Source organism: Rhinoraja longicauda, chromosome 18 (genome assembly GCF_053455715.1).
Source record: "Rhinoraja longicauda isolate Sanriku21f chromosome 18, sRhiLon1.1, whole genome shotgun sequence".
In the NCBI taxonomy this organism is placed as follows: Eukaryota; Metazoa; Chordata; class Chondrichthyes; order Rajiformes; family Arhynchobatidae; genus Rhinoraja; species Rhinoraja longicauda.
In genome coordinates, this window is record NC_135970.1 from 28,213,388 (window position 1) to 28,236,155 (window position 22,768).

Consider the following 22,768-nt stretch of genomic DNA (forward strand, 5'->3'; position numbering starts at 1 on the left):
CCATTCAGCCCCTCAAAACCTGGCAACATCCTTGTAAATCTTCTCTATACTCTTTCCAGCTTAATGACTTCCTTCCTTCAGCAGGGTGTCCGAAACTGAACACAATACTCCAAGAGTGGCTTCGCCAAAGTGTTGTACAACTACAATATAATGTCCCAATTTCTATTCTCAATACCCTGACTGACGAAGGCCAATGTTCTAAAATCCTTCTAAACCATCCTATCCACCTGTGATGCCACTTTTAGTGAACTGTGTACCTGTAGTCCTAGACCCCTCTGCTCTACAACACTCCCCAGGGACTGAACATTCACTATGAAGGTCTTGCCCAAATGGTATGTTCACCCCTGGGATGAGTCATGGCCAATGGTTCCTGGGGATCTCTGACTGCTTTAGGGACAGTGTTTGTCAGACAATTTACATAAGACAGTCCTGATAACAATTTGAAAGTGATCCATAATAAAAGAGGACTCATGATTTTCCCTGTATCTGTTTTGCTTCTTCCTATTTATTCAGTCAGATTGACACATCTTCTACTGCCATGTTTGGTTCCTTTAGCTCTTTTAAGTGTTTTGAGATGCATCAAGATTTTGGTTAATTTGTCAGAACTGAAACACAGGTATGACGTATATTGAAGTGGTTTGGGATTATTTCTGTGCAGTTGACAGGCAAGGAGGTGGTATTGGTTTTGGTTTATTATTGTCAAGTGTACTGAGATACTGTGAAAAACCTTTTGCGTGCTATCCAGACAAATCGTAGCATTCATGATTACAATCAAACACTACGCAAATGCAACAGGTAGTGTGATGAGAAAAATAAGCAGAGTGCAGAATATAATGTGACAGTTACAGAGAAAGTGCTGGGAGGAAAGTGCAAGGACCTCAATGAGGTAGACTGGGAGATAGTTTGTACATCCTTAGCATATAAGAGGTCTGTTCAATACTCTGATAATAGCTGGAAAGGAGCTGCTCCTGAATCGGACACTAGATGAAGAAGGCTCATGGTATATAGCCAGTATTATTCCACAAAGAGGCTGCAAGTTGTATACTTCCACCTTGGTCAGCGACGTTGAATAAAGAGCAGTGTCTGTTGACTTGGAATGATTTTCAGAGGCGGAGTACAATGCACCGCCGTTACTGTATGGCAATGTAACATGATTGCCCAGGCATACATTTCTAGGCATGTTTAGACGCAGACTCTGGAGTATGGCTCTGTCAGAGCAATGCCAATTGGTTTAAGAAAACTTGCAAGGTCTTATTATTATGCAGCTGCATAGTCTGTCTTAGAACATGGAACATTACAGCACAGGAACAAGTTCTCTGGCCCACAACGTCTGTGCTAAACATGTTGCCGACGTCAACTAATCTCATCTGCCAGCGCATAATCCTTTTCCCTCCATTCTCTGCACATCCATGTGCTTGTCTAAAAGCCACTTAAATGCCGCTATCAGATCTACCTCTATCACCACCCCTGGCAGTGCTTTCTAGGTACCCAACAATCTCTGTGTAAAAAGAAAGCTTGCCCTGAACATCTTGTTTGATCTCTGGCCTCTCCCCTTTAAGCGATGTCTTCTAGTCTTTGATATTTCTACCCCGGGATAAGATTCTGACTGTCTACCCCATCAATGGCTTTGCAATTTTGTATTATTCTATCAGATCGTCCCTCAACCTCTTGCATTACAGAGAAAATAATCCGTCAATCCAATCTTCCCTTATTTTCTCTAATGTGGGAGTATTAGAGACAATATTCTCCAATCCAGGCATCAAATCTGTGCTGACCATCAACCACCCATTTGCACTAATCCTACATTAATCCCACATTTTAATCAACTACTTGTCCAACCTCCCCCTTCCCTCTACCCCCTCAACTAGTTTCTACCTCTCACCCAGGGGTAAATTACAGCTGCAATTCACATTAACCTACCAAACTGGGCTCGCCTGGAGGAAAGCCAGGCAGGAGAATGTGCAAATTCCACACTGACAACACCCAAGGTCACGATTGAACCTGGGTCTGAAGAAGAGTCTCGACCCGAAACGTCACCTATTCCTTTTCTCCAGAGATGCTGTGTGACCCATTGAGTTACTCCAGCTTTTTACGTCTATCTTTGCTCCACGAGCTGTGCCACTCTGCTGCCCTACAATGCATCACACCATGAGACTTTGAGCACCATCTCATCCCTTGAGGATCAAAATATAGAAAAGCAAAAATGCTTGAGAGATTAGGACCAATTGAGGTTTCGGGACATTACAAAATGCTCCAGAGTGATTTGCACAACTGCACCAATAATTTGCATCTTACAGTATTACTATGAACATATCACTGCTTTGGTTTAGAACACCTGGAAATCAACCTAGAAGAGAATGCAGCATAGTAACCACCAAGAGCAGACCACACATGAGGCAGGAAACAGATGGTGTGAGGGCCTCCTTGACTATTTCCTGTAGTGAGCTTTGTAAAAGGAAATCATTAATTTGATTTTGACAAGTGGAATTATGGAATTATTTGTTTTAACTGTATATTTTAGAATAGACCGAACTACGAATTGTGTTCTATTTTTTTTGCACAATTTACAATTTTCTGTACATGAATAAATGGCAGATTGTTAGTTCTAATAAAATCATTTATGAAGCTTTCCAGTACACAAGGTGCATTTAGCTGTGGTATATTTTGTCTCCTGTATTACTGTTTGGGTGTGGGTATATGGAACAAGCTGCCAGATGTAATAGTTGTGGCAGGTACTATAACAGCATTGAAAAGAAACTTGGACAGGCACACGGATAGGAAAGACTTAGAGGGTTATGGGCCAATCACAGGCAAATAGGACTAGCTTGGATGGGGCATCTTCGTCAGCATGGATGAGTTGGGCTGGAGGGTCTGTTTCTGTGTTGCATGACTCTATGACTTGTGTGTAACTGATGAAGCTCCATATTAGGTATAGATGTGAGCATAGTGGTGGTAGGTGCCTACATAACCAAACAAACTCCAATTGATACTTCAAATAAGTCACTTTAAATAAGACTACTTCTAATAAACCCACCCCACTGCCCAGACTCTACCTCGACAAAATTGCTGTGTTCATTGTTTTGAAAATGTTACCTCCTGTTGCCTGTGCATGTAGAGCAGTGTGTTGATGATGACTAAATACTTCTCTGCAACTCCATGTATACCTGACTTCAAAGGGATCACATGATGGGTAACTCAGCGGGTCAGACAGCATCTTTGGAGAAAAGGAATAAGTGATGTTTCGGGTTGAGACCCTTCTCGAGCGGGTCAAACAGCCTGAAGAAAGGTCTCGACTCGAAATGTCACCTGTTCCTTTTCTCCAGAGATGCTGTCTGACCCGCTGAGTTACTCCAGCTTTTTGTGTCTATCTTCGGTTTAAACCAGCATCTGCTGTTCCTTCCTACACTTGATGAGGGGAACCACTGTGAGTAAATAATTCTGAGGATGAAAGATGTCTAAAAATCCTCCTTTCGTGCCATCATGAATTACAGCTACTCAAATTTATACAAACAACTTTGTATAAGTTCCTGACAAGAAATGAACATTATTGGTAATATACTTTCCTCTGTTTATCTTGTTTGTGGACTATTTTCCTCCACTAACTTGACCTTACTTATATCTGAGTGCTAATTTTGAATGTATTTTTCTTTCCTTGAGCCTTCATTAACGTGCTTTACAGGTTTTATGTGCAGATTAAGTGGAATTATTTGAGAGATTTTAAAGAAACTCTAATGCAGGTGATGGTGATTGGTTATAATATTTAGTTTTTAATTCCATGTGTTATCATTTTGTCAGGAATGAAATAGATTGAAAAATAGAATTCTATCTAATTTGTTGGACAGAAATGGAAAACAGCTTTTTTAAAAATGTCAATGTGTGTGTGTTTGTGTTTATTTCTGTGTCGGTGTGTGTTATGTGTCTGTGGTGTGTGAAAGGTTATAAGGATGACTCCTAGTTATGCTATTGTTTTGGTCCTGGTGTCAAATGGTTAAAAATCCTGCTGACTTGCTGTGCTTCATTCGGGGTACTTGGTAACTAGTACAAAGATGTGACCAAAAGCATGTCTTAGGTTGAGCTCCTCTCCCTGTGGCATGTCTCTCCCCACTATCAGGCACCACCCAGGAATGGGCCAGTTCTGGTAAGTATAAGGGGCAGAAGGGATGGTGTTACAAAAAAAATACATGAACATTGTTGGGCGCCACAGTAGAGATGCTACCTTACAGCGCTTGCAGCACCGGAGACCCGGGTTCGATCCTGACTACGGGTGCTGTCTGTACAGAGTTCGCACGTTCTCCCCGTGACCACGTGGGTTTTACCGAGATCTTCGGATTCCACCCACACTCCAAAGACGTACAGGTTTGTACGTTAATTAGCTTGGTAGAAGTGTAAATTGTCCCTAGAGTGTGTAGAATGGTGTTAATGTACGGGGATCGCTGGTCAGTGTGGACCCGGTGGGCCGAAGGGCCTGTTTCCGCACTGTATCTCTAAACTAAACTAAAAACAAAATTGTTCATCATAGAAATAAAACCACTGATTCAATATGTTGTTGGCGCGCCAACTGAATTTAATTCCTGGTATTAAGTTTATTCCTGAAAGACTCTGTGAATCTATTTCTCTGATGAAGAGCAATGTATGTGGGTTTTTTTTGGCTTAATATCCTTCTACCACTTCCTTGTTAGTTCAAAAACTACTCCCACTGCTCTGCACTTTCCTCATTACTCAGTCAACTCACCAGTTAATGAGGAAGGCGCAGAGCAGTGAAATCTGTTTTTGTTGTTTAGCATCACCAATGGCAACCTAAGCCTCACCTTATCAGAGATATATACTTTGTCCTTAGATTCACTCTTCTAGTTCAACCTTTGCTGCAATTTAAAGCTAACTAGATTTTTATTTTCCCCAACTCTAACATGATCCAACGTGTCAACTCTGTCTGTACACAGATACTGCCTGACTCGCTGAGTGTTTCCTGCACTTTTTGATTGTTCACAAATGTCTTGTTCTTCTCTGATCCAAGACCTAGTACCCGTGACTCATGCTCCCCCCACTGCCATCTAAACCATGGATATTGACTATCCCTATCCCTCAAACCCAACCTTAGTACCTACCCCATCTCAATGCATTCTTGTTAGCAAGAATGTGCAGAGCTGAGATAATGACAGTCAGCTGACCTAGAATGTTTACATGAACAAAAATTAAAAATAGATGAATATATAATTACAAGTTCTCAATCTTTGCAACTCACGAGGAATGAAGCTTTTCATTTCAAGTGGTGCTTTATAAACTAATCTTATTGATGTGTACTTTTGTACAGCTGGTTCATATTTCTTATGGATGAGAACAGGATATGTTACCCTCCAGTTCAAGAAGACAAGAGAATGACAAAAAAAAAAAGTTGTTTGAAGTAATCTGACTGCTAAAACATTGTGTCTTTCAGGCACGGTAGATGTAGAATTTAATTTGACAGATGGCTTGAGATATCATGCACAATGAGAGTACTAAAGATAGGAAACCATTAAATGTCACATAGTCAATTGTTCTTTGTGAGATAATTCAATGATACTTTACAGTCAATTAGATTATAATGTATGCTCAATGAAAAATATGAGTGAGGATTAATCTTACTTAGATTGACCTTTTTGAATGAATAGAAGTTTGAGAGAAAGGACATCTTTAAATTTAAATGAGAGCTTTCAAGCCATCAATTATTGGATTGTTTAACTAAAAGTAGTACAAAGAAGTCACCAGAGATCCATGAGCAGGGTCATCTTACAAAGCAATACTTGAAATATTCCAATTTAAGGTCATAAGTTCATAAGGAATAGTGGAATTAGGCCATTCGACACATCAAGTCTACTCCGCCATTCAATCATGGCTGACCTATCTCTCCCTCCTAACCCCATTCTCCTGCCTTCTCCCCATAACCTCTGACACCAGTACTTGACCCCGAAATTGTGTAAAAATTGAAAGCTTTAAACTTTGAAGTTTTGGTTGAATTGCGCATTTACAAGGTTTGTGTTATATTATAGACAAATTAAAGAAAGTCTGTTAATCAAATTCACGTGACATATTAGTTTAGTTTAGTTTCAAGATACAGCGTAGAAACAGACGCTTCGTTAATCACCCGTACACTAGTTCTATCCTACACACTAGGGGCAATTTACAGAAGCCAATTAGCCTACAAGCATGCACGTCTTTGGAAACCAGAGCTGGCAGTGAAAACCCACAGGGTCACAGGGAGAACGTACAAACTCCATACAGACGGCACCCATAGTCAGGAACAAACCCAGGTCTCAGGCACTGTAAGGCAGCAACTCTACCGCTGCACCACTGTGTTGCCTCAGTGTTAATTTTATTCAGTGTCTCATTTGGATACAGAGTGCAACAACAAATGATTTTACTCTGGACCTTTTTCCTTCACTACCTAATGATCTAAGTTTATCTATATATGAAGAATTAAGAATGGAAAAATGTAGGGACCGTTGTATTTTTCAATTTTTGGGAATAGGTTTCAAATAGAAATAGATTTGGAAATAGGTTTCAGCTAGAATAAAGAAAATCCTGTTAAGTGACATCCATCCATCCTCTCTCCACCTAATTAGCTATTAATGTAAAAACACTGCCTCAACTACCTCCTCTGGCAGCTTGTTCCATACCCGACCACCCTTTGTGTGAAAAAGTTACCCCTCAGATTCCTATTAATAATAAACATTAAAAAAATATATATATATTATATTAAATCTTTTCCCCTTCACCTAAACCTATGTTCTCTGGTCTTCGATTCACCTACTCTGGGCAAGAGACGCTGTGCTACCCTATCTATTCCTCTCATGATTTTATACACCTTATCACCCCACATCCTCCTGCGCTCCAAGGAATAGAATCCCAATTATTTAACCTCTGCCGATAGCTCAGACCCTCTGGCCCTGGCAACATCCTCGTAAATCTTCTCTGTACCCTTTCCAGCTTGACATCTTTCCTATAACACGGTGCCAGAAATTGAACACAATAGTCTAAATGTGGTCTTATACAACTGCAACATGACCTCCCGACTTCTATACTCAATACTCTGGCTGATGAAGGCCAATGTGCCAAAAGCCTCTTTGACCACCCGATCTACCTGTGACATCTTCAGGGAACTATGCACCTTTACTCCTAGATCCCTCTGCTCTATAAGATGACGCAGAGCCCTACCATTCACTGTGTAGGCCCTGCCCATGTTAGACTTCCCAAAATGCAACACCTCACATTTTTCTGCAATAAATTCCATCAACCATTCCTCAGCCCACTTGGCCAATTGATCAAGATCCTGCTGCAATTTTTCACAACCATCTTCATTATCTGCAAATTTGCTAATCTTGCCGTATATGTTCTCATCGCCTACAAATAAGTGTTACATCTCCTGCGATTGCAATACCTGGTGGTTTGAGTGAGAAGGGAGGAATGAACCAAGGATAGATATAAAAAGCTGGAGTAGCTCAGCAGGTCAGACAGTATCTCTGGAGAAAAGGAAATAGGTGGCTTTTCGGGTTGAGAACCTTCTTCAGACTGAGAGTCAGGGGAAAGGGAAATGAGCGATATAGATGGTGATGTAGAGAGATATGAAAGGTATGCAAAAAAGTAATGATGATAAAGGAAACAGGCATTGTTAGCTGTGGGCTTGGTGAAAACAAGTAGCAGACAATGAAACTCACCAGGACGACATTGAAACTAGTACAACGACAAGGGTGGGGGAGGGACGGACAGAGAGGGGATGCAAGGGTTACTTGAAGTTAGAGAAATCAAAGTTCATACCATTGAGTTGTAAGCTACCCAAATTAAATATGAGGTATGGTTCCTCCAATTTGCGTTTGGCCTCACTCTGACAATGAGTTGCGGAGGGGCTGGTCTCTGCAGGAGGATGAAAGGGTTGGGGATGGGAAGTTGTGACTGTGGTGGGATCACATTTGAGGTGAAGCAAATGTCCGCGAATGATGTATTGGATGTAAAAGCTGGTGGGTGAAAAGTGGGGACCAGGGGAACTCTATCCTTGCAAGAGCACAGCTACAGAGGAGACATGGGTGAGGAATCCATATATGACATCAGGGTGAGAAACCATGTTTACTAAAGAAAGAGGACATTTTGAATGTCCTAGAATGGAAAGCCTCATCTTGGGAGCAGATGCCGCAGAGATGGAGAAATTCAGGGTAGAGGATGGTGTCTTTGCAAGAGGCAGGGTGGGAGAAGACTTTAGTCCAAATAACTGTGGCAGTCAGTGGGTTTGTAGTTTGCACACAGTCTGCCAAGTCCTGCTGGAGATCATCTCTCTAAAGACTTGCCCTTGATCTGCCAACGCCTGCTGGATCCCATGTTTACTAACCATTTTAATTCCCCTTCTTATTCCCACACTGACCTTTCTTTCCTGGGCCTCCTCCAATGCCAGAGTGGGGCCACATGCAAACTGGAGGAACAGCAACTCGTGTTCCACTTGGGTAGCTTACAACCTAACAGTATAAACACTGAATTCTCCAATTTCAAATAAATAACCTACTATCAACACCTCCTCCCTCCCACCCCTTTTTTCCCCTCTCTTTCCTATGGCCCACCCAGACTCACACCCATTTCACCCTATCCCCCTTCCCGTGTTCCCCTCCACCCACATTCCTTCCACTGGCGTCACAGATTTCACCACTTCTAACCTTATCTCACACTTTTGTTTCTTCAGCACTGGCCTTTGTCCAAACATCTGTCTAGCAAAAAGAACCCTCTCACCTGTATCCACCTATCACTTTTCAGGCTTTGAAATGCTCCACATCTCTTACAGCTTTCTTCCCCTCCACTCACCACAATCAGTCTGAAGAACGGTGCCGACCTGAAACATCACCGATCCATGCTCTCCAGAGATGCTCTCTGACCTGCTCTTTGTGTCTTTTTTTTGTGAACCAGTTCCTCATGCCTCCATTCCAATATATCCAAGCGTGTTCATGATTTAAAGCTGGGGTATGGTCAGATGTGTTAGGAAAATGCAGAGAGGCTTCAAAGGCGTATACAGTATGAGCAAATGAGCATGGATATGGCAAATGAAAGATAATGTAGAAAAATATGAAGTCATCCACTTTTGTTTAAAAAATAGGACCATGTAATATTTTTTAAATAGCAAGAGGCTAAAATGAATTGGTATTGCGAAGGATTCAGGTGTCTGCACACGGATCACTAAATTAACATGTAATTACCATACAATAGTTAGGAAGGAAAAAGGTAATTCAAGTCGGTTTGAGAATAAGACTAAATACATCTTACCGTGATTATATAGGTGTCCTGTAAGACTGTACCTGGATTATTGTGTATTGGTTTGGCCTATCCGTCGCACAAAAGGGAAGATATACTTGAGGAAGTGCAATGGATATTCACCAGTTTGATTCCTGGCATAAGAGATGTTTTACCTTCAAAGATATTACACAGACTAAGCCTACACGAAGACTAGAGAGTCAAAGAGCCACTGCTTACTCCCTTTCCCTTTCCTAATCTACTAAATCTATCTACTTACTGGCTGCATTTGGGCATGACATCATTCAATCTCACTGAAACACTCAAAATTCTAAGAGTCTGGACAAGGTGGATCCAGAGATGGTGCTCTTCTTGGCTGCGATGTCTAAAATGGATCATGCTCTGAAGAGATAGGGAGCTTGGAAGGGGGAAAAGGTGGAGAATCTTTGGAATTTTCTACTTGGGGGGGCCAGGGCAGCTGTGACTCAGTATATATTCAAGCAAATGATAAAATATTTAGACATTAAGGAAATTAAAGGCTGTGCCAAGACTGCAGGAAAATCACTCTGGAGGAAAGAATCCACTGTGATCTTGTTGAAATGCAGCACAGGTATAAGAAGGCCAAATCTTCACGCTGCCATTTCTATATTGTTGTTTCCTTGCCTCTGTGTTAACTTGATCTTGAGATAACATTAGGTCTCAAGGAATCTGGATTTAGTGTAGAAGATTCCAATGGCCAATTTCTTCTGGGTTGTTTACCATTGTTCCTCAATTTGCAGCATTGTTTTTTTTTCTTGTTAGCCAATTACTCAAATCCCACTCTCCAGTTTAAAGCCATTAACTTGCATTTTTTTCTCATATTAATGAAAATTCCAATTTCCTTTGAACCTGTCTATGCTCTGTATGATTCTACAGAAAGTTGTGAATTTGTGGAATTCTCTGCCACAGAAGGCAGTGGAAGCCAATTCACTGGATGAATTTAAAAGAGAGTTAGATGGAGCTCGAGGGGCTAGCGGAATCAAGGGATATGGGGAGAAGGCAAGCACAGGTTACTGAATATGGATGATCAGCCATGATCACAATGAATGGCTGGAAGGGCCAAATGGCCTCCTCCTGCACCTATTTTCTGTTTCTATGTTACTTCAGAGCCACCTCTGAGGAGGAGTTTTTTTCCCCCAGAGGAGTCTGTTTCGTTGTAAAACGATCAAGGAATGTGAAAGAATAAAGCTATAATTAGCAGAGTCCCTGAGCTGGACATAGTTGATGATAACATTATTTAAACAACGTGTTCAACTTTATTGCAAAGTAGCTTCAGAGACAGATTCAATACTGCAAAATATTGCTTGTCTGCAGGAGCAAAACATTATGAGAGTTTACCCAATGTACCATCCTACTAATGTAACTCAAGTAAACTAAATATTGAAATGGAAATTTTAAGGACCTGTATTGTAAGATAGATGTCTGGCACCTGACCAAAAAGAAACAGTGAGCAAAAAAAAAAAGTTAATTCTCTTCCATTATACCAGATCTGAACATACTGGCCTTGGTGGTAAAACAATTAAATTGCCATATGCTTTTGGATGCTGTCTTCACTCCAATAACCATTAAAAAAATTCTAAACAAAAAAAGATCAGGAAAATAGATTAGTAGATAAACTTTATCAATAAGATGTAAAATGTCTAAAAACCAATGCACAAGTTACAAACACTCATAAAAGGAAAGAAAAGAAGGCAGTGTGTATTCTGGACGTGTTGCTAGGCATGTCTGTAAATATTTCAAGCATAATAGCATTATTCAGCTGTCACTTTGGTTGGACAAAATCTGAATGTTAATGGTCTAATGAATGATAATTGAATGGGTGACGTGCTTTACCCTTTGAGAACAGAATGCTGATAATACTTTGTTTCCACACATATAAAACATTACGTCTTGAGCATATCCATTTCCATATTTTTTAGTATGGACACGCAATAAACTGCAGACGCTGGAATCTTGAGCAACATCAAAGTGCTGGAGAAATTCAGCGGGTCAGGTAACATCTGTGGGGGGAATCTGTTCGGGACCCCCACGCCTGAAATATGGTCCTGACCCAACACATCGTCTGTTCATTCCCTCTATAGACGCTGCCTGACACACTGAGTTTCGCCAGTGCTTTGTGTTTTATTTGAAGAGAGTGATTTAAGAGACTTGCTCTACGTCAGGCAGCGAGGAGAAACACAGCTCTTTCCAAAACTTTTTTTTAATTTTTTTTAAAATTTAAATCAAAAGGCATATGTTTCTTCATGGAGCCCTCTCGGAACTGCAAGCAGGAACAACAGTTGCCATAGAGACTAACTAGCCCAGCCTCTCAGCGTTCTGCAAGCGTTGTAACTGGAAGTGTGCTGTGAAGGTCATGTGGGGGAGTTGTGGGAAAGCTCTCTGTTGGTATCGGGAGTCCAAGCTACTGCGAGCAGCAGCTCAACTAATGGGGAAGCCTGTCCAGGAAATATAAAACCGGAATGGACGAGGAAAGAAGGCACTGCAAAATGCAGGTATTTTTAAAAAAAAACCCCCAACCTGTTTACCTTGGGGTTATGCCATTAAATGCTGATTCTCAGCATTCTGGAGGCCCCCCGGGTTTCCACCAGTGTATAAACTGTGGGAAATGATATCATGCTAAAACAGTTGAATTCCATTAGACAAATACCGAAGACAAAATAAGATTAAATAAATGCTAATATAGATAAAATAAATGCATATTTGATGTTTTGCTACAAGACTGGATATAAAGGATTTTCAGGATGACAATTCCCCCTGTAAAATTTGTATAATTACTTTGATTTCTTTAAAACAATTCTTCGAAAAGACTGTGAATAGATACCTCTAATTCAGAAAGTCGCAATATATGTTTGCGGCTGTTATTCTGGCTCAATCATACACCTTCCCAGACAGATCTCTAAACTTTTTGATAGAAGTTGTTATTCTGTGTCCTTCAGCCCCCTGTATTTGCATGAACACCATAACTCGATTCATTGATTCTTCTCAGCCATTTTCCTCCCCATATCGCTATTCTGAAAGCCAGCAGTGCATTTCTTTGCTTTGTTGAACTTGCTATACAGTGTTTCTTTGTCTGGTGCCAAACAATGAAGCGTGGTTGTGATTGGTTTGCTGTTGCTGCTTGTGTGTGGGAGATATTTCGGTCAGGCTTTAGTGTTCCCTGTGCCCAGTCGAACACCTGGAACTAATTGAAAGCAAATGCGGCCGGGGGTTGAAGGAGTTTGTACCTCAGCTTCAGTCTCGCAGCGAGTTTCATTCTCCCACATGGAATGATGATGGTGAAGATGAAGGAAGCCTTTTTGTCTAGACTTGTCACTCTCTTGTTCCTTATCCTACAACAATGTGCGAAAAGGGTCAGCTTTTTTTCCAGTTTGCTTAACAAATATTGGAGTTAGAATTCAAGTTTAAAAATTAAAAATGCTGTTATAATGTGCTTTTATTGCATTTTCCTATTGTGTTTGCTGATTAAAGTGATTTACCATTTTTTTTTGAGGTAGGAAATGTCTGCCTTTTCTGTCTGAGGCCTGCATTTTACCTCACTATTTTGATCAAAACTGACTTGGACAGAGTCTGGGTACCTACTTGGCAGGTGTGTACTATTAAACTACAGAGTGATTTAATCCAGATTTTTTAAATGATGGATTCATGAAGTCCTAATTATCAGGGCACATTAAGCCCCATGTTTAAAGCATGGCAAATTTCGAGTTAATTGATGCAGAATATCTTACTTATTTTGGCAGGGGAGAATGGTTGCTGAAAACAGATCAGTTTCACAAGCTCTTTTTAAAAAAAAACCTTCAATGTTGTGTGGGGTAATATTCTCAGATTGCCAAAGTCCAATTGTAGAAAAATGTCCACCCTGGATGAATCTTTGTGCTTTCTTCATAACTCCTATTTTGTTTTGGAATTTTAATTTGGAACTGGATGGTATTTAAGTTGTTCATTTATTTATTTAAAAACATGTGCTTGTGGATTTAAACAAAACATTTACACTTGGTTTTCTGTGGCTGGGACATGTAGTGCTTTCACCTAAAGCCGCGTTGCAGATGTATTAGTGTATGTGGATCCGCTTCCCGTTGAACTACTACCCACTGTAAAGTTGAGTGAGGTACTTGTTTGCTCTATTCAGTCTGGCATGGTTAACCTTTACCTGTCATCGCATGCGCATCTTCACCCTATGCTCTTTTCCAGCATAATTTGGAGCTAGAAGACGCGACTTAACACCTTCTTTGAATAGCCACATTTCCTCCAGGAGCACATTGTCCTTCACGGTTTCCTTGTTCATGATTTAAAGGGACATGATGCACCATCAAAACTCGCTGCAGTTAAATCAAACACAGGGCATCCCATAGTTACGGCAGCTGAATGTTTATAACCTGAACAGTTTACAATTCAGAAATGTGGTCACAAAGCACATACCCACATGGCAGAAGATGACTGCAGCTCCACAACAACCAATCATTAGCCAGAGCGAATGGCGAAGACGTCACCAGCAGCAGTGGAGTGGCTGGAGGTTTGACAGCTGCTTATTTTTCATGGGTGGGGCATGTAAATTGATTAGCTGGAGCTGAGTGCTTCAATGCATTACATCTGGCACAAAAGGACGCCCACCAAACACCTCTTTGATGCCAATAATCATAAGGCCATGTGATAGGAGTAGAATTAGGCTATTCGGCCCATCAAATCTACTCTGCCATGGCTGATCTATCTCTCCCCCCTAACCCCATTCACCTACCTTCTCCCCATAACATCTGACACCTGTACTAATCACGAATCTATCTATCTCTGCCTTAAAAATATCCACTGACTTGGCCTCCACAGCCTTCTGTGGCAAAGAATTCCCCAGATTCACCATCTCACTAAATCAATTTCTCCTCATCTCCTTCCTAAAAGAACGTCCTTTAATTCTGAGGCTATGACCTCTTGTCCTAGACTCTCCCACTAGTGGAAACATGCACTCTATCCAAGCCTTTCACTATTCCGTATATTTCAATGAGATGCCCCCTCATTCTTCTAAACTCCAGCGAGTACTGGCCCAGTGCCGACAAATGGTCATCGTAGGTGAACCCACTCATTCCTGGGATCATTGTAAACCTCCTCTGGATCCTCTCCAGAGCCAGCACATCCTTCCTCAGACATAGTGCCCAAAATTGTCCACAATATTCCAAATCTGTCCTTATGGAGCCTCAACATCACATCCCTGTTTTTGTATATAAGCCCTCTCAAAATAAATGCTAGCATTGCGTTTACTTTCTTTACTACTGATTCGACTTGCAGATTAACTTTTTGGGAATCCTGCACCAGCACTCCCAAGACCCTTTGCACCTCTGATTTCTGGATTCTCTCCCCTTTTAGAAGATAATCTCCACCTTTATCCCTACTTTCTCTACACTACCTGCCCTTCCACCTATTTTTGTATCATCGGCAATGATGGTGAATTTGCCTTCTGCAATAAGATATCCAGGACAGGTGATGAGTACAGCAGCCATTGCGCCCCTGACCATACCGATACCCTGTGGAACCACATTATCGCTGGTGTTAGTTGGTGATGTATGCCACACACCTGCCAAACAGCACATCAGATTCAAGTTGGCAAGATATACCAAAGTTATAGCATATCACCCAGCGATTTTCATGATGACATGTTGATTGATGCAATTTTAACCACAAGGCTTGCACAAACTTTAGTAGCACATGGCTGAGGTACAGGCCATGGTCTCATGTAGAGAAAGGTTTCACCTCTAGCTGGCAGTGATTCTGAGTGAAGGGGTTTCTTAATCAGTCTTAAATTTAGTTTAGTTTAGAGATACAGCGCGGAAATGGGCCCTTCGGCCCATCCAGTCTGCACCAATCAGTGATCCCCACACATTAACACCACCCTACACACAATTTACATTTATAACAAGACAATTAACCTACAAACCTGTATGTCTTTGGAGCGTGAGAGGAAACCAAGGATCTCGGAGAAAACCCACGCAGGTCACGGGGAGAACGTACAAACGCCGTACAGACAGCGCCCATAGTCAGCATCAAACCCGGGTCTCTGGCGCTGTAAGGCATGAACTCTACTGCTGCGCCACTGTGCTGCCTTGTCTTACCCTGGTGTCTGAATCTGTGACCCCTGATTCAAGATCCTTCAGCAAGGGAGGACATTGTTATTATTCAGTCAGCTACAACATCGGCCTTGCCAAGGCTCTGTATATTTGTAGTTTGAATTGATTGATTGAAAGATACAGCATGGAGACTTCGGCTCAATCAGTCCGCTCAGACTATCGTTCACATAAGTTCTATGTTATTCCGCTTGCTCATCCGCTCCCTACACATTAGCGGCAATTTACAGAGGGCCAATTAACATACAAACCTGCACGTCTTTGGGATGTAGGAAGAAACCGAACCACCCGAAGGTCCTAGGGAGACCCTGCAGAGTCCATACAGACAACACCCAAGGTCAGAATCGAACCCGGGTCTCTGGCGCTGCGAGGTAATGGCTCTACAGTTGCAATAAGACATCCCTGTTCCGGTACATAAAATCTCTTGCAATGAAGGCCAACATTTGCCCTTGCAACAGTTTACTGAACCTGCATGTTTGCTTTTAGTGACTGGTGTACAAGGACAACCTGTCCTTCTTATCATAAACGTTTCCAAATACATCACTGTTTATATAATTGCTGCCTTTCTATCTTTCTGACTGAAGTGGATAACTTCACATTTATTATGTATTTACCTACTCATTCAACTTGTTTAAGCAGCCTTGAAGCCTTTTACAACTCATGATTCCAACCAGTTTCACATAGAACAGTACTGCAAAAGAACAGTCCCACATTGTCTGTGCCAAATATGATGTCATGGCCAACTCTTAACTGCCTGCTCATAATCCATATCCCTCCATTCCATGCACATCCATATAGCCATCCAATCTTCTCTTGAATACCACTATTGTATCTGCCTCAACCATCAGCTGCAGCAGGGCGATCAAGGCACTACCCTCGTGTAAAAGAAACACTTGCCCCACACATCTCCTTTAAACTATGCCTCTCTCACTCTAAAAATTATACCCTCTAGTATTAGATTTTCCACCCTGTGCAAATGTCACCCTTTCTATGCCTCTCATAATTTGATGTCATCAACAAACTTTGAAATATTACATTTGGTTCCAAATCATTCCAATTCATTGATAGATGTTATGAATGGCTGGGGCTTGTGCTGAATAATGCCTGCCATGTCCCACCAGATACTGCGTTTAGAGTCAGAGGGTCATATCTATCAAAATGTCTTAAAAAATTTGTTTTATTCCCTAATCTGGCGGCTCATTCCATATAACCACCACACTGTGTGGAATAGGTTGTTCCTCAGGTACTTATTAAATCTTTCCCCTCTCATTTTGAACCTATGTCACCTGGTTCTTGATTCCCCTACTTTAGGTAAAAGACTGTGCATTTACCCAATCTATTCCCCTCATGATCTTATATACCTCTATAAGGACACCCCTCATCCACCTGCGCTCCAAGGAATAAAGTTCTAGCCTGCCCAACCTCTCCCTATAGCTCAGACGCTCAAGTCCTGGCATCGTCCAGTAAATCTTCTCTGCATTCTTTCCAGCTTAATGACATCTTTCCGAAAGCAGACTGACCTAAATTGAATACATCACTCAAAATGTAGCCTCACTAATGTCTTGTACAACTGTAACCGAACAGCCCACCTTCTATACTCAACACTGAAGGCCAACATACCAAAAAACCTCTTGACCGCCCTATTTACCTGTGACACTGCTTTCAATGAATAATGTCCCTGCACTCCTAGATCCCTTGGCTCTACAACACACCCCAGACCCCTGCCGTTCACTGTGAAGGCCCTGCCCTGCTTTGACTTTCAAAATGCAACGGCTCTCACTAAACTTTATTAATTGTTTCTCAGCCCATTTGCCCAACTGATAAAGGTCCTGTTGCAATTTTTGATAACCAACTTTGCTATCTACAATACCACCCACTTTAGTGTCATTTTTAAACTTACTAATCATACCTTCTAAATTCTCATTTAAAGAACATTAGATTTCTATCCCTGAAGGATATTGTTGACCAGATGGATTTTTATAATCATCTAATGTCTCAACGTTTAATATTCCTGAGATTAACATAAGAAGACATTCAGAAAGGCAGAAAGAGGACATGAAATGGCACTATAGAACTGTATATGTGTAGGAAGGAACTGCAGATGTACTTTAAACAATATATGGAACATGCCCTTTGGCCACAATGTCTGTTGTCAAGAACAACTCTTATATGCATGTAAATAATCCATATCCATATCCCTTCATTCCTTGCATATCCAAGTACCTATCCAGAAGTCTTTTAAATGCCACTATTGTATCTGCCAACACCACCAGCGGGTTCCAGGCAATCTTTGCCCTCTGTGCAAAAAAACGCTCCTTAGTAGAGGGAGGGAGGGGGGGGGAGGTAGAGGGAGGGAGGTGGAGGGAGGTGGGGGGGTTAGAGGGAGGGAGGGGGGGAGGTGGGGGGGGAGGTAGAGGGAGGGAGTGGGGGGGAGGTGGGGGGGAGGTAGAGGGGGGTGGGGGGGAGGTGGGAGAGGGAGGGGGGAGAGGGAGTGGGGGGGGGAGAGTGGGGGAGGAGAGGGTGCTGCACTAATGCAGGAGAGGTTTGGGCCCACCGGGTCCACTTGATCTAGTCTCCTTTAAATTTTGTCCCTCTCACCTTAAAGCTGTGCCTTGTAGTATTTTATATTTCTATCCTGGAAAAAAGGTTCTGGCTATCTACCCTTTCTATTTCTCTCCTAATTGTATATACTTCTATCAGGTCTCCCCTCAACCTCTGGCTTTCTAGAGAAAAAAATCCAAGTCTGCCCAACCTTTCCTTGTGGCAACACCCCCATTCTGGTAAACCTCTTCCACACCCTTTCCAAAGCTGCCACATCCTTCCAGTATTGGGGTAATCAGAATTGCAAGCAGTCCCCCATGGTATGCTTATCCAGAAGATTAAGAAGCACAGGATTAATAATGACTTGGTCGCCTGGATTCAGAACTGGTTTACTGAGAGAAGACAGAGGGTTGTGGTGAAAGGACAATATTCGGGCTGAAAGCCCATGACCAATGGAGTTCCGGGATATGTGTTGGGACCTCTGCTGTTTGTGATATGTAATACATATCAACAGCTGGACGTAAATGTTGGTTTGGTAAGTTTGCGGATGACACTAAGATTGCTGGGATCACATTCTGTGAGGAAGGCAGTCAAGGCATGCAACAGGATACAGATCAGCTGCAGAAATGCACGGCAAAGTGGCAGATAAAGTTTAATCCGAGCAAGTACGAGATGTTGCACTTTCGGAGGTTGAATGCAAGGGCAAAATATACAATCAATGGCATGATCTTCAACAGCATGGATGTACAGAGGGATCTTGTGGTCTGTCCATAATTCCCTGAAGGTGCCAATGTAAATAGATCGGGTGTTAAAGAAGGCATATGCTATGCTTGCTTTCATAGGTCGGGGCATTGAATATATGAATCAGGAAGACATGATACTGCTTTATAGGTCTTTGGTTAGGCCACACTTGGAGTATTGCATGCAGGTCCGGTTGCCCCATTACAGGAAAGGTGTGGAGAATTTGGGAAGGGTGCAGAGGAGGTTTACTAGAATGATGCTGTATTTGAGGGTATTAGTTACGGGGAGGGGGGTGGACTGAATTGGATTTATTTTCTCTGGAATGCTGGAGGTTGTGGGGAGTCCTGATAGAATTTTATAAAATTATGAGAGGCATAGATAGGGTAAACAGTCAGACTCTTTCTTCAAGGATAGAAATAACAATTACTAGAGGGCATTGCTGTAATGGGAGAGGGGCAAACTTTAAAGGAGATTTTTTTTACAGAGGGTGATTAGTGCCTGTAATGCGCTGTTGGGAGTGGTAGTCAACCACCGCCCCACCTTCATCCCCATGACTTTATCAAATGCCTTACCTCATAGACAACATCCACTGCCCAACCCTCATCAATTACCTTCATCACTTACTCAAAAAAACTCTTTCAAGTCAATAAGACGTGACCTGCTGTGTACAATGCCACGCTGTTAATGCATGTTAATGCATTCTCTCCAAATGGAAATAAATCCTATCCTGAAGAATCCTCTCCAATAGCTTCCTTATTGGATTCTCTCTACTTCCCTTCTTAAACGAAGGGCCAACAGGGAGGCAACACGACATCTTGGTGTCTTGTTTGCTGCCACAGTATCTCGTGCCTCTACACTTAACTACCAAGCCTCCTATCGCTATGGTTCTGTCTGACTTTTCTTTACCTTCCCTGCTGTGCCTCAGAGCCACCGTAAGGTTGTGTGAAATCAGTGAATGTCCCCACTTGTGACACCTTGCATTGCAGGTCACTTTTAGTGCCCACCCAAGCATCTTCTGTGGGCTAAAGGAAATGTTGATAGGACTCCCTCTCTTGAGGTTGCGTGACCAAACTAATGCAATAAGCTAAGACATGGTAGAAATCAGCAATGCCATGCTGGGATTTAACACAAACCCATTTGTTTCAGCGGAATATACCCCTGACTGAGGAAGGGTCTCGACCCGTAACGTCACCCATTCCTTCTCTCCAGAGATGCTGCCTGTCCTGCTGAGTTACTCCAGCTTTTTGTGTCTAACTTGAGCATTTGTGTTGGGCACCATTTATGTCGAGTCAGGGGTAGATTCTGCTGAAACAGATGGGTTTGTGTTAGCTCACATTGTCCATGCCAGCTCAGTGCTTTATCCTGGTCAGTTTGAATCGGGGTCAACAGGTGGTGCTGTGCAGATGCATATGTCAGCGGGCTAATAAGGGAAAGCCAGCGCAGTTTTGTACACAGCGGGTCTTGTCTCACTAATCAGATCTTTGAAGAGGTGACAAAGGAGATTGATGAAGGTAGGGTAGTGGGTGCTGTCTACATGGATTTTAGTGAGGCTTTTGATAAGGTCTCTCATGGCATATTGATCCAAAAGATTAAAATGTACGGGATTCACGATAATTTGGTTGTATGAATTTGCAACTGCTTATACTTAGAAGAAAGAGGGTTTAGGTGGAAGATAGGCATTCTGGCTGGAGGTTTGTGACCAGTGGGATCTGTGGTGGGACCTCTGCTGTTTGTGGTATATGTGACTCAGCTGTAGATGGGCTGGTGAGTAAGTTTGCTGACAACTACAAAATTGGAGGAGTTGCAGACAGTGAGGAGGGCTGTCAGAATTTAATGATCCAATAATACTTTATTGTCACATGTACCTAGGGTACAATGAAATGGTTTGTTTTGCATATAACCCAGTAAAATCATATAGCAGATCTCACCTAGGCTGTATGCAAGAGTCGCCATTTTTCTGGTGCTGACAAAGTTACAAGAGTTCACCAAACAGTTTTATCATTTGTTCTCAGCGGTCAACCAGGCGTGGCGCTGCGTGTGGCCACAGGCAGCCCTCCACTAGATACCCCTTTTGTTTCCGCCGACCCCCCCGCTGGGTCCCCCCTTTGTTTTCATTGGCCCCACACCAGGTAGCTCTCAGCGACGCAAGTCCCCTCCTCGCTCTCGTCGGCGCGGGCCCCCAACGCTCTCGATGGTCCCCCAACGCTCCCCGCACACTGGACGGCACCACCCTGCCCTCGAAGGCTTCCCTACGCGATCGATGGCCCGCCTGCGCTCTCAACGCTCCCCCTATGCGCTTGGCGGCCCCCCACCAGGCTCTCGGCAATGCACGTCCTGTCGACTTGTTGCTGAGTTCGGAGACCACGGTTTGAGAGCTGGACATACCGCACGGCTCCTCCATCGTCGGTCCGTGGCGTGTGATCCTGGATCCGCAGCGGGCTAGTCGTCTGTCTTCAAGTCCATGGTCCGCGGCACAGAGCCGGGGCTGCCGGTGGACTTGGTCGCTGCTTGCCGTGGCACTCCTGGTGCGCTGCTTGCCAGAACAAAGTACTGCGGGATATAGATCAGCTACAGAAGTCGGCGGAGAAATGGCAGATGGAGCTTAACCTAAGCAAGTGCGAGGTGTTGCTCTTGCTCCAGCTTCAAGAATAGCTTCTTCCGAGCAACCATCAGGCACTTGAACATTACATAACACTAAAATCAGTAACTATAATCTTCTATGAACTATGTCTTTGGTTCACTACAAACTTAGGGTTTGGTACGATTATGGTTACCTTGTAATATGGTGATTAATTTATTGTATTTTTGATTTTTACATATTATCTGTGTGTTATTGTGTTTACAGACTGTTGAACTGCAGCAAGTTAGAACTTCTTTGTTCTGTTGTCGGTACATATGACAATGAAATACTCTTGACTCTCTTGAATATATGTGGTAACTGAAAAACAGGGTCACATAGCATGAACGTCTGATCAGAAAACATCAGAATTCCATGATTTTATGCAAAGGTTGTGGTGGTTGATCAGATGAGCTGCTTAATCAGAGAACCTGGCATGTTTCCAGCATAGTTTAACTCCGTCAGAGATCTGCCTCTTTGCTCAGCCCAGCAGGACATCAGCATGGAGCGTGAGATGTTCAAACTAGACAGCGATGTGCGTGGAAGGGATTAATACTGAGTTTGTGATTCCTGTAAACTCGAGGCAGGGTGAATAAATGGCTGCAGTCCAACACGGCATTAGTCTTCTCCAAACAGTAAAGTCAGTTTTGTTGTGTTGTTTCTGTCTTTTGAAAAATTACAATCGGTTTATTGCTTTAGGTTTCTGGACATTAATTCTTCTGTTCATCTGAATTAAATATTAACCTATTGAAGGGTCCCAACCTGTAAGGTGATCTGTCCTTTTCTCCCCACTGGTGCTTCTTAATCCACTGTTCCTCCAACACTTGTTTCTTGTTTAAGATTTCAGTCTTCTGTGGCTCTGTCAGGATCTCCGTGCAGTTTTAACATAAGCACCACTATTCCTCTGTCAGCATAATGTGCTGGGGCTTACCTGTACAGCTTTAGCAAAAATACACTCTCGATATTCAGTTAAGCTATGCAAATCATCAATATCTGATCTCAGCAAGAGACAAGTTTGTTAAAATAGGCCTCTGTGATTCAGCACAGGAATGTTACCTGATGTGGAGGGAGAGACAAAGGGAATAACTTTGATGGGGTGAGGCAATGGTGATCAATAGAAGATGATGTCATTTGATAAGTTAATAAAGGAAGTTACAAAGTGAAGACAAACAAACTAACATGTATAAACTGTGGATTGCTGGTCAGAGCCATATGAACGTAGAACAAAGCACAGAAAAAGTACAGCACAGGAACAGGCCCTTTGGCCCACATTGTCTGTGCTGAACATGATGCCAAGCTAAACTCATCTCATCTGCCTTTACATGAGCCATAATCCTCTGTTCCCAGCATATCCATTTGCTTATGTAAAAGCCTCTTGTGCGGCACATGTGAGCTTATTGAAGAAAGTGCACATGGGCAGGAGATGCTATGCTGCTGTTGCTCGTTAGTTTAGTTTATTATTGTCACATGGACCGAAGTA

The 22,768-nt window shown here is 42.5% G+C and overlaps 1 protein-coding gene across 2 annotated transcripts in view; it reads left to right on the forward strand.

The window, feature by feature from the left end:
• Positions 1–22,768, forward strand: part of dennd2b (DENN domain containing 2B) — a 243,904-nt gene that overhangs the window by 55,485 nt on the left and 165,651 nt on the right. The window contains exon 1 of one of the 2 annotated variants that reach the window (XM_078415401.1): positions 11,636–11,774. The exons of the other annotated variant lie outside the window; for it this stretch is intronic. The gene's annotated coding sequence lies outside the window, so the exon portion shown is untranslated. Of the gene's footprint in view, positions 1–11,635; positions 11,775–22,768 lie in introns of those variants that run through there. 2 annotated transcript variants of the gene reach the window in all.